Raw genomic sequence first — 12,035 nt, forward strand, 5'->3', positions numbered from 1 at the left:
CTGTATCAGGAGATAGAGATTATAAAAAAGAATCAAACGATAATCTTAGAAGTGAAGGAAACTATAAACCAAATTAAAAACTCAAATGAGAGTATCACTAATAGAATGGAGCAAGTAGAAGCCAGAACTTCAGATAATGAAGACAAATTATATCATCTTGAAAAGAGTCTAGCCAACATTGATAGGACGGTTAAAAACCACGAGAGAAACATCCAAGAGATATGGGACAACATAAAAAAACCAAATTTAAGAGTGATCGGGATAGAGGAAGGGATAGAGAGTCAAACCAAGGGAATGAGTAACCTGCTAAAAGAAATAATTACAGAAAACTTTCCAGAAATAAAAAAGGAAACAGATATACAAATTGAAGATGCATACAGGACACCGAGCACACAAAATCACAGTAGACCAACGCCAAGACACATTGTTATGAAGATATCAAATATACAGAACAAAGAGAAAATATTAAAAGCTGCAAGAGAAAAGAGACAGATTACATTCAGGGGTAAACAAATAAGATTAACAACGGATTTTTCATCACAGACGCTGAAAGCGAGAAGATCCTGGAACAACATATTTCAAACACTGAAAGACAATGGATGCCAACCAAGAATTCTGTATCCAGCAAAATTAAGCTTCAGGTACGACAACGAAATAAAAATCTTTCATGATAAACAAAAGCTAAAAGAATTTGTAGCCAGAAAACCAGCATTGCAAAGCATCTTGAACAAAACACTACAGGAGGAAGAAGTGAATAACAATAACCAAAGCCAACAATGGGAAGTACCTCAATAAGGACAGATGGTGGGGGGAAAGCTAACCATGGAGAAACAAACTAAACTATAAAAAAAAAGAGATAAATAATCAAACATGGCTGGAAGTACAAAATATACATCAATAGTAACTCTAAATGTTAATGGTTTAAACTCTCCAATAAAGCGACATAGGCTGGTAACATGGATTAAAAAAACAAATCCAACAATATGCTGCCTCCAGGAGACACATCTGACTGGAAAAAACGTACACAGGCTGAAGGTGAAAGGTTGGGAAAAAATATATCACGCACACGGTCCTCGCAAGCAAGCAGGCGTGGCCATCCTCATATCGAATAAAATCGACTTCAAGACTAAATCAATCCAAAGGGATAAGGAAGGACATTATATACTGTTAAAAGGAACCATTCACCAACAAGATATAACAATTATCAATATTTATGCACCAAATAATGGTGCTGCGACGTTCATAAAACAAATTCTCCTCAAGTTCAAGAATCAAATAGACCACAACACAACAATTATGGGTGACTTCAACACACCTCTCTCACCATTTGACAGATCCTCCAAACAAAAGTTGAATAAAGAAACTATAGAACTCAATATCACAATTAATAACCTAGGCTTAACTGACATATATAGAATATATCAACCATCTTCTAGTGTATATACGTTTTTCTCAGCAGCACATGGATCCTTCTCAAAAATAGACCATATATTATGCCATAGGGCAACCCTTAGTAAATATAAAGGGGTGGAGATAATACCATGCACTTTATCCGACCATAGTGGAATGAAACTGGTAATTAATGATAACAGAAGGAAGGGAAAATCCTATATCACATGGAAAATGAACAATATGTTACTTAATGATCAATGGGTTACAGAAGACATAAAGGAGGAAATCAAAAAATTCTTAGAGATAAATGAAAACACAGATACAACATATCGAAATCTATGGGACACAATGAAAGCAGTTTTAAGAGGGAAATTCATCTCCTGGAGGTCATTCCTCAGAAAAAAGAAAAACCAACAAATAAATGAACTCACACTTCATCTCAAAGCCCTAGAAAAGGAAGAACAAAACAACAACAAATGCAGCAAAAGGCAAGAAATAATTAAAATCAGAGCAGAAATCAATGAAATTGAAACAAAAGAAACTATTGAAAAAATTAACAAAACTAAAAGTTGGTTCTTCGAAAAAATAAATAAGATTGACAGACCCTTAGCCATGCTAACGAAGAGAAGAAGAGAGAGAACTCAAATCACTAACATACGGGATGAAAAAGGCAATATCACAACAGATGCTACAGAAATACAGAAGATAATTAGAAATTATTTTGAAAACCTATATTCCTATAAAATTGAGGATAGTGAGGACATCGATAAATTTCTTAAGACATATGATTTGCCCAAACTGAGTCAGGAGGATACACACAATTTGAACAGACCAATATCAATGGATGAAATTGAAGAAGCCATCAAAAGACTACCAACCAAGAAAAGCCCAGGACCGGATGAGTATACAGCGGAGTTTTACAAAACCTTTAAAGAAGAATTAATACCAATACTTTTCAAGTTATTCCAGGAAATAGAAAAAGAGGGAGCTCTTCCAAACTCATTCTATGAGGCAAACATCACCCTGATTCCGAAACCAGACAAAGACACCTCAAAGAAAGAAAACTACAGACCAATATCTCTGATGAACCTAGATGCAAAAATCCTCAATAAAATAATGGCAAATCGGATACAAAGACACATTAAAATAATTGTGCACCATGATCAAGTAGGATTCATCCCTGGGATGCAAGGATGGTTCAATATACGGAAATCACTAAATGTTATCCACCATATAAATAGACTTAAAGATAAGAACCATATGATCATCTCAATAGATGCAGAAAAAGCATTTGACAAAGTACAGCATCCCTTTATGTTCAAAACATTAGAAAAAATAGGGATAACGGGAACTTACCTCAACATTGTAAAAGCTATCTATGCTAAGCCTCAGGCTAGCATCATTCTGAATGGAGAAAAATTGAAGGCATTCCCTCAAAAATCTGGAACAAGACAAGGATGCCCGCTCTCACCACTTCTGTTCAACATAGTTCTAGAAACACTGGCCAGAGCAATTAGACAGACGAAAGAAATTAAAGGCATAAAAATTGGAAAAGAAGAACTTAAATTATCACTATTTGCAGATGACATGATTCTATACCTAGAAGACCCAAAAGGGTCTACAAAAAAACTACTAGAACTAATAAATGAATTCAGCAAAGTGGCAGGATATAAAATCAACACACATAAATCAAAGGCATTTCTGTATATCAGCGACAAAACTTCTGAAACGGAAATGAGGAAAAACACCCCATTCACAATATCCTCAAAAAAAAATAAAATACTTGGGAATCAACCTAACAAAAGAGGTGAAAGACCTATACAATGAAAACTACAGAACCCTAAAGAAAGAAATAGAAGAGGATCTTAGAAGATGGAAAAATATACCCTGTTCATGGATAGGCAGAACTAACATCATCAAAATGGCGATATTACCAAAAGTTCTCTATAGGTTTAATGCAATGCCAATCAAAATCCCAATGACACTTCTTGTAGAAATAGATAAAGCAATCATGAAATTCATATGGAAAAATAAAAGACCCAGAATAGCAAAAGCAATACTAAGCAGGAAGAGTGAATCAGGCGGTATTGCAATACCAGACTTCAAACTATATTACAGAGCAATAGTAACAAAAACAGCATGGTACTGGTACCAAAACAGGTGGGTGGACCAATGGTACAGAATAGAGGACACAGAGACTAACCCACAAAGTTACAACTACCTTATATTTGATAAAGGGGCTAAAAGCAAGCAATGGAGGAAGGATAGCATCTTCAACAAATGGTGTTGGGAAAACTGGAAATCCATATGCAACAAAATGAAACTAAACCCTCTCCTCTCACCATGTACAAAAGTTAACTCAAAATGGATCAAAGACCTTGATATCAAAACAGAGACTCTGCGTCTGATAGAAGAAAAAGTTGGCTCTGATCTACATATTGTAGGGTCAGGCCCCAAATTCCTTAATAGGACACCCATAGCACAAGAGTTAATAACAAGAATCAACAAATGGGACTTACTTAAACTAAAAAGTTTTTTTCTCAGCAAGAGAAACAATAAGAGAGGTAAATAGGGAGCCTACATCCTGGGAACAAATTTTTACTCCTCACACTTCAGATAGAGCCCTAATATCCAGAGTATACAAAGAACTCAAAAAATTAGACAACAAGATAACAAATAACCCAATCAACAAATGGGCCAAGGACCTAAACAGACACCTCTCAGAGGAGGACATACAATCAATCAACAAGTACATGAAAAAATGCTCACCATCTCTAGCAGTCAGAGAAATGCAAATCAAAACCACCCTAAGATACCATCTCACTCCAGTAAGATTGGCAGCCATTATGAAGTCAAACAACAACAAATGCTGGAGAGGATGTGGGGAAAAGGGTACTCTTGTACATTGCTGGTGGGACTGCAAATTGGTTCGGCCACTTTGGAAAGCAGTATGGAGATTCCTGGGAAAGCTGGGAATGGAACCATATTTGACCCTGCTATTGCCCTTCTCGGACTATTCCCTGAAGACCTAAAAGGAGCGTACTACAGGGATACTGCCACATCAATGTTCATAGCAGCACAATTCACAATAGCTAGACTGTGGAAACAACCCAGATGCCCTTCAATGGATGAATGGATTAAAAAAATGTGGCATCTATACACCATGGAGTATTACGCAGCACTAAAAAATGACAAAATCATGGAATTCGCAGGGAAATGGATGGCACTAGAGCAGATTATGCTTAGTGAAGCTAGCCAATCCCTAAAAAACAAATGCCAAATGTCTTCTTTGATATAATGAGAGCAATTAAGATTAGAGAAGGGAGGAAGAGCAGGAAGAAAAGACTAGCAATAAACAGAGACATGAAGGGGGAGGGAAAGGGAAAGAAAATGGGAATTACATGGAAATGGAGGGAGAGCCGCATTGTTATACAAAAATACATATAAGAGGCTGTGAGGGGAATGGGAAAATAAATAAGGAGAGAAATAAATTACAGTGGATGGGGTAGATAGAGAGGATGGGAGGGGAGGGGAGGGGAGGGGGGATAGTATAGGATAGGAAAGGTAGCAGAATACAACAGTTACTAATATGGCATTTTGTAAAAATGGGGATATGTAACTGATATGATTTTGAAATCTGCGTTGGGGGTAAAAATGGGAGCTCATAACTCACTCAAAGCTTATGTAAGAAATATGCTATGTCAAGAGCTTTGTAATGTTTTGAACAACCAATAAAAAAAAAAAAAAGAAAAGAAATATCTATTCATATCCTTAGCCCATTTGTCAATTCTATAATTTGGAATTTTTAACTGTTTTTAAATTTCCTTATATATATCCTGGATATTAATCCTTTGCCAGATGAATTACTTGCAAAGCTTTTTTTCCACATTCCACATTGTCTGTTCACACTCTCATTTCCTTCTCTGTGCAGAAGCTTCTTAGCTTGACATAATCACATTTGTCAGTTTTTGCTTCTGTTTCCTGTGCTTTGGAATGTTACTAAAAAAAATCTTTGCTTGTGCCAATATCTTGAACTTTTTCACTGGTTTTCTTGTGATAGATTCAAACTTTCAGGTCTTACACGTGGGTCTCTGATTTACTTTGAATTGATCTTTACACAGAGAGCCTCAGAGGTTAAGTTTCAGTCTTCAGCATGTGCACATCTAGTTTTCCCAGCACTGTTTATTGAAGACTCTGTTCTTTCTATAATGTGTGTTTTGGAGCCATTTTCTTAGAAATAATTAGCTTAAAAATGCATGGGGTTTTTCCAGTTCCTCTATTCTGTTCCATTGATCTATGTATCTGATTGTATGCCAAAACCATGCTGTTTTGAATACTGTAGCTTTGTAATATTTTTTTGAAGTGAGATAGTATGATAGAACTAGATTTTTTTTCCCTCAATATTTCTTCATCTATTTAGGGGTTTTTATGCTTCCGTATGAATTTTATAATTTTTTTTTCCTAATTCTGCAAAGAATGTCATTAGTGTTTTGATGGGGATTATATTGAGTCTGTAAATTGCTTTGGTTAGTATGGACATTTAAACAATATTAAGTTTTCCAGCCTATTAACATGAGAGGTCCACTATTTGTTATTTATTGAAAACATTTAGTTTCCATGAAAAAAAAAACAGTGTAATGACACAATAATTTCAGAAAATGAAAAAACTAAATGAGAATATTTAAAGACAGAATGGGAGGGTGGTCGCAACTTAACCATGAGGATGAGAACATACCTGTCTGAGAAGGCAACATGGAATCTGTGGACTGATGAAAAAGGCTCCAGCTAGTGAAATAAGGGCATTAGTAAAGAACACAACTTATGTAGACAATAGTAAGTGCAGAGTTACAGGAGTGAAAACCAGTTTCATATGTTACAGAGATAGAATTTCAATATGGAACAGAATGAGTATGGAGAAGGATGACAGATGATAGAGTTAGAAAAAAAGACCACAGTTCAATTATATAATGTCTTATGAATTATATCATAAGGCATTTGAATTCTATTCTCATTTCAATGAGAAGTCATATTTACTGTGTATTCTGTCTATGCAGCATCTTACCATCTTTTATATGGGGAGTGACTTTTACCATCTTAGAACCTTAAGGAAAATCTGCACTTATACCCTAGAAACTGAAACTTTTCCAGCTTCTATTAAAGTCATGAAAGAGTCAAAGTAAATATAAGAAGTTTTCTAACATAATGAATGTTATACAGAGAGATTACGTTCCTGAGGAAGAGTAGCATTGATGACTCCACAAGATTCCTGGGACAGATATGTCAGTGATAGACATCAAATGCCACAATAGTATTCTCAGTGGACCAGTTCTGCAGTGTGACTATGATATGGCTCCTGGATGAGTAATTCTGAACCTGGAATTTGGAATTTTCAAAATTCGCCCGCAATTCTTTGAAGAATCAATATTTTTCTATAAAATTATTTTGTATTTATATTAAAATATTTGTTATCTGTTGTTGCATAACAAATTATTTCCAACCTCACAAACTAAAACTAAAATAAATTTTAATTGTCTCCCATAGTTTTTTGAGTGTGTGTGTGTCTATGTATGTGTGTGTGTCAGGAATTTGAAAACCACTTAAATAAATAGCTTTCAGAGTTACATACAAAGTTGCATTCATCACAGAAACCATATATTTACTCATCTGAAAACTTGACAGAGTTGGAAGATCTGCCTCCAAGATGCTGATTGTCATGGTTATCATGACACCTGGGTCTCTAAATATCTTTGGCAAATTCTTTGCCACACAGACCTTTCCTTGGGGCTGCTTGAGGGTCGATCTGCATGGCATGGAATGGCAGTTGTCTTCCTTCACAATAAAGTGATCTAAGAAGAGCAACATGGAAATGTCATCATTGTAAGGGTTCTGACTGTAGAAATGTACAAGGCAGGGAGTTTCTCTGGTGATCAAACTCCTGAGGAAAAATAGGTGTCTTGTTTTCCACAGCTGGAACATTCTGTAGTTTTTCCCAGAAACTATACATCTTACATGATAACTTAATGCACCCTACTTAATGATATAATAAACATTAATATACTAATGGTGCCAGTGATCTAATGTAATCTAATGGTATAAAGATAGCAGCTTAAGACAAACAGCCATTTTGCCTCTGCATCTTGCTTCTATCTCCTTTTTGTTTCCTTACACAATATCTTCTGTGATCCAGCCTCAGAAGTTGTATCCTATCAAATCAACAATCCTTTACTGGTTGTATAGATCATCTGAATTCAGTATAGAAGTTGACTGCACAAAGGCATGAGTACCAAGGAGTAGGGGGTGTGAGTACTCTCTTTAAGATTGGTGTTGGAATTAGTAAGACTTGGTTTCTGCCATTTGAAAACAAGAACCCTGACTGATTTTTAGTCTTTGGGTATTCTTAAGCAATGGCTAATGTGTCCTGATTAGTATTTTGTATTTTCTCTCAGAGAGAAAAATGTAAAGGAAAAGAAAAAAAAATTTAAATAGGAGTATAACAGGATACAAGACAACAGAAAAATTTCTTATGAAAGATCTCATTTCAGTTATTGCATCTGTTCAATTATTCTAACTTTATTAGAACGTTAGCTCCTTCAAGTGAGATTGCCCTTGTCCTGTTTATCATTGGTCTTCAGTATCTGGAACAATGCAAGGAATGTTTATATTTTTAAAATATTATTTAAATTTTTATATGGAAATGGACTTGAGAGGCCATGATAGAAGCAAGAAGTTTTTGCTACGTTCAAATGAGATTGAATGTTATTGAGATAGCTGTAATAGAGAGAGAACTCTTCAGATTCAAGTCGCAGTTGTAGACTTGCTCCAGAATTCACACATTGGTTAGAGTATTTGAAGGGAATATATGAAGTAAGGATGCCTCCCAAGAGCAAGGCTTAAAAACTAGATGTATATCAGAGGCATTCACAGAGCTTGAGACAAGAGGGAGTAGAGCAGGATGTAAGGGAAACCAAGAGTTCTCTTTTAAATATAACCTTGACACATTTATTAGGTACTCAAGCAGAGATATAGCTAAGATTGTTAAATATATGAGTATAGAGTTCAGGGCAGAGGATCAAAGCCAGCACTACTATGAATTTGCTCTCCTCCAGGAGTAGATTATATTTAAAGCCACTTTCTCCATTAATTTACTCTACCCATCATTACAGAACACAACTCAGTACATGAGTGAAATTTTATAACTGGTAATAAAGCAGTTTTGCCATTTCCATGGGATTATATAATTATTTCCTTTAGGTAAAGGAAAAGAAAAATGCTTTTTTTAAAAAATAGGAGTATAACAGGATACAAAATCCTCAGAATAAATTCATCAGACTACTAATTAGCTAACCCAACATTTGATGCTTCAATATTCTCAAGCCAGACAAAAACATGTTGTTTTAAATTTCTTTTCTTACAAGTCAATTCAGTGCACTTGAAATTCTGAAAATTAAATTAATATTGATGTTTGGAGAGTATTTTGTTTGGCAGAGGCAGGTCACTTCTTGATATTATATATGACTTAATAAAGAAAGTAACTGAAAAACTTTCTCCATGCTTCAATCCTAAGAGAGCTCTTCCAAAAGAATGCCTCTCTCATCTAAGCCATGACTCTTAATCATTTTCTCAGCCTCTCACTAAAGGAGAGCAAATAGTTGCAGAATTGTCTTGGGTAATACATAATTATTAAGTTACATCTCAAAACATTGTTTGTCCAAGTCATTTATTCTGGTTGTGTTTATTTGTTCAGAAATGTGCATGTGGTTGTTGATGTCTTAACTGCTGTACATCTGTCCCTGCCTTCCTGACTAGCATCTTAGTTTCTAAAATGCCAGCTGTACCATCACTGTATTGATTCACAGTAGAGTTATTAAAGTGTCCCTGCTGGCTATGTACCTTTAAATCTCTAGAGTTTGTCAAATGTGTAACAATACTGGCATCTATAACAAGAGATTAATTATAAATAAATAGGCTATCAAACCAATTGCACAATGCATGGGCAGTGACTATTGCCATTTGAGGTAGGTGACATTGTTTTTTCCTAGCTGAAACTTTCATTTCAGTCTAAAATAGAAAAAATTAGTGACAAGAATTAGGGGGGGGGACCTTTTTCTACTGTTTGAGGATGCATGTTGACATCTTTTCTGCTTAATTCAGTATAGGTAAATCACTAGCCTCTCTTCAGTGAAATCTCAGAATATATAAAAATGAATTTATTTTTTCTCAAATCAATCAGATAAATGTCACTATTATTTGATAATCACATAGGCTTGAAATTTTGTAGTTGCTTTTTATTTGTCCCTGTCTTACACTCCTAATGCTTAATCAGTAATCAACTTTTTAAATTAACAAAATATTAAGCATCTATTGTATGCTGTATACTGGGAGTAAAAAGATGAATAAGATCATACCTGCAATTTAAGAATTCGAACTACTTAAATATAACCCTTCTATATTTCTACTGCTTAATCTTAACTACTTTTCTTTACTCTATTTCATATCCAATTTATTCTAAACATTGAAGCTAGATTAATCTCATCAAAAATTTTTTGCTTATGTTATATTCTTTCTCAAAAATGTGTAATTATTTTGCTTTTTTCTTCAGAATTAGGTTATATGTCTTCAATGGGTTTTAAGACACTTGACAATATGTTCCCTATTCTGTTTTGAAGCCCTCTGTTCACTCCTCCTAAACCTTGTGTTTCATCTAAACTACTCTACCCTTCACTCACATCATTCTCTTACTTTCACTTAAGAATTTAAGTTGAATGATACATGTTGAAGAATATACAATATTTAGAGCATTATCCACTTACCAAATGCAAGCTGTATGTTCATTCTTTAAAGTATGTATTCTATTTTTCCAAGTAGATTCTACATATATTGATTTAGAGCTATGTATAATCTAACTCAGGAAAGAGAATATAACATAAAGTTAATTAGATAGTTTTTTAAAAAAAACTCCTTTTCCTATATATTACATGTACAGGTAAATTTAAATATTTTATATAGGACTTCTTTAAAAAATTTATGCTGAATATTATTTTATCATAAATGAGATAATTTATATTTCATATTCCATTTATCTTTTTGTAATTGAAGACCTTATGCTTTTTATTGAGTTGGACTTAGTTAATTATGAAATATAAATTACTACCATGAATTGTATTCCTTACTGTCAATCTATCATTATTCTCAGAATCATAGAATTTGGCACATGAAAGGAGCCCAATAGATACCCTGATAAAGACAGAGGTACAGAGAGAATTAAAAGGCACATAGATAAGAAGTTAAAGAATCATGTGTAGATCCTTTCTCTTGACTATCCAAAGCTTTTGCCACAGTATCAAGAATATAAGCTACCAAACATACTAACATCTATAAAGTTTAAGAAGTGAAATTAAGCAATATTATTTCCTAAGTTTTCTCATAATCAACTAAAGACATGTCTAACAATACCCCACTTATTCAAATGACGTAAAGGTAATGAATACTTTCTAAAATTAATAATGATTGAATCTTTTTTAATATTTATTTTTCAGTTGTAGTTGGACACAATACTTTCATTTTATTTATTTATTTTTATGTGGTGCTGAGGATCAAATCCAGGATCTTGCACATGCTAGGTGAGTGCTCTATCGCTCAGCCACAATCCCAGCCTGATAATAATTGAATCTTAATGTTGATTTACATAAAGAAACCTCTGGACAATTACATCCTTGTCTCAATTTTTACTCAGTTAGTTTAAAACAAACCCTTCAGAAATTAACCTTGAAGTAAGTTTTGAATGAAACAATTATTACCTAAATTTCTCCAGATAATAACTTTCAATGGAATTAAAAATGATGGCAAAATTAATAATAACCAAAGTTATAATATTAGTTGGTAGAATGTTTACTGTTTTGGCAAAGTTTTATAAGAATTTTACATGCCTTTAATTGTTAAAATATCACAAAATCCCTATAAAGTAGTTTCTATTATCAAATCCATTTTATAGATAAGAAATGTAAAGATCCAAGGTCAATAAACTTTCTCAAAGGCACCCTCACCTTCTAACCTTCATTTCTGCCTGAGAAGCCTTTGTTTATATCTGCTATACCATCTTATCTGTGATTTCTCCAAGCTTTATGTTCTACTTCTCCGGGAGCATTTGCTATAATCTCTAAAAATAGAGAAGAAAAGCAGTTTATCCTCTTTATTCTTTAAATACTTAAAATTGTAAATATCTAGAGCAAATTAGCCTAAAAAATTCTTAATATAAGATTTTAGCACAAATATCAAGTATGTGTGTATATATATATATGTACATATATATATATATACACACACACTTTATATTTTATAAATATATATAATTTATATTTTATATAGTCTTAGTAAAACAAAGTATGATAGGAAATTTTCTTGGATATTTACCTAACAAATTTGCCTCCTTTACTTGCTATTCTTCTAGTATCATTTTCTGTAATTCCTCAGATTTCATTTTCTGTTATGCATGATGCATCAAGTTTTAAGAGAGCCATTCAAGCCACCAAACAGTCATCTCTTCGTAATATTTCATTTGATAAATGTAAATGGTGCCAGCATAAGGAAAAAAAAACCTCCAATCAGGAAATTGTTCTCTGTGTCTTATATGAAAGTGTTTGATA

This window comes from Spermophilus citellus, assembly GCF_964194105.1.
Source record: "Spermophilus citellus genome assembly, chromosome: 1".
Classification (NCBI taxonomy): domain Eukaryota; kingdom Metazoa; phylum Chordata; class Mammalia; order Rodentia; family Sciuridae; genus Spermophilus; species Spermophilus citellus.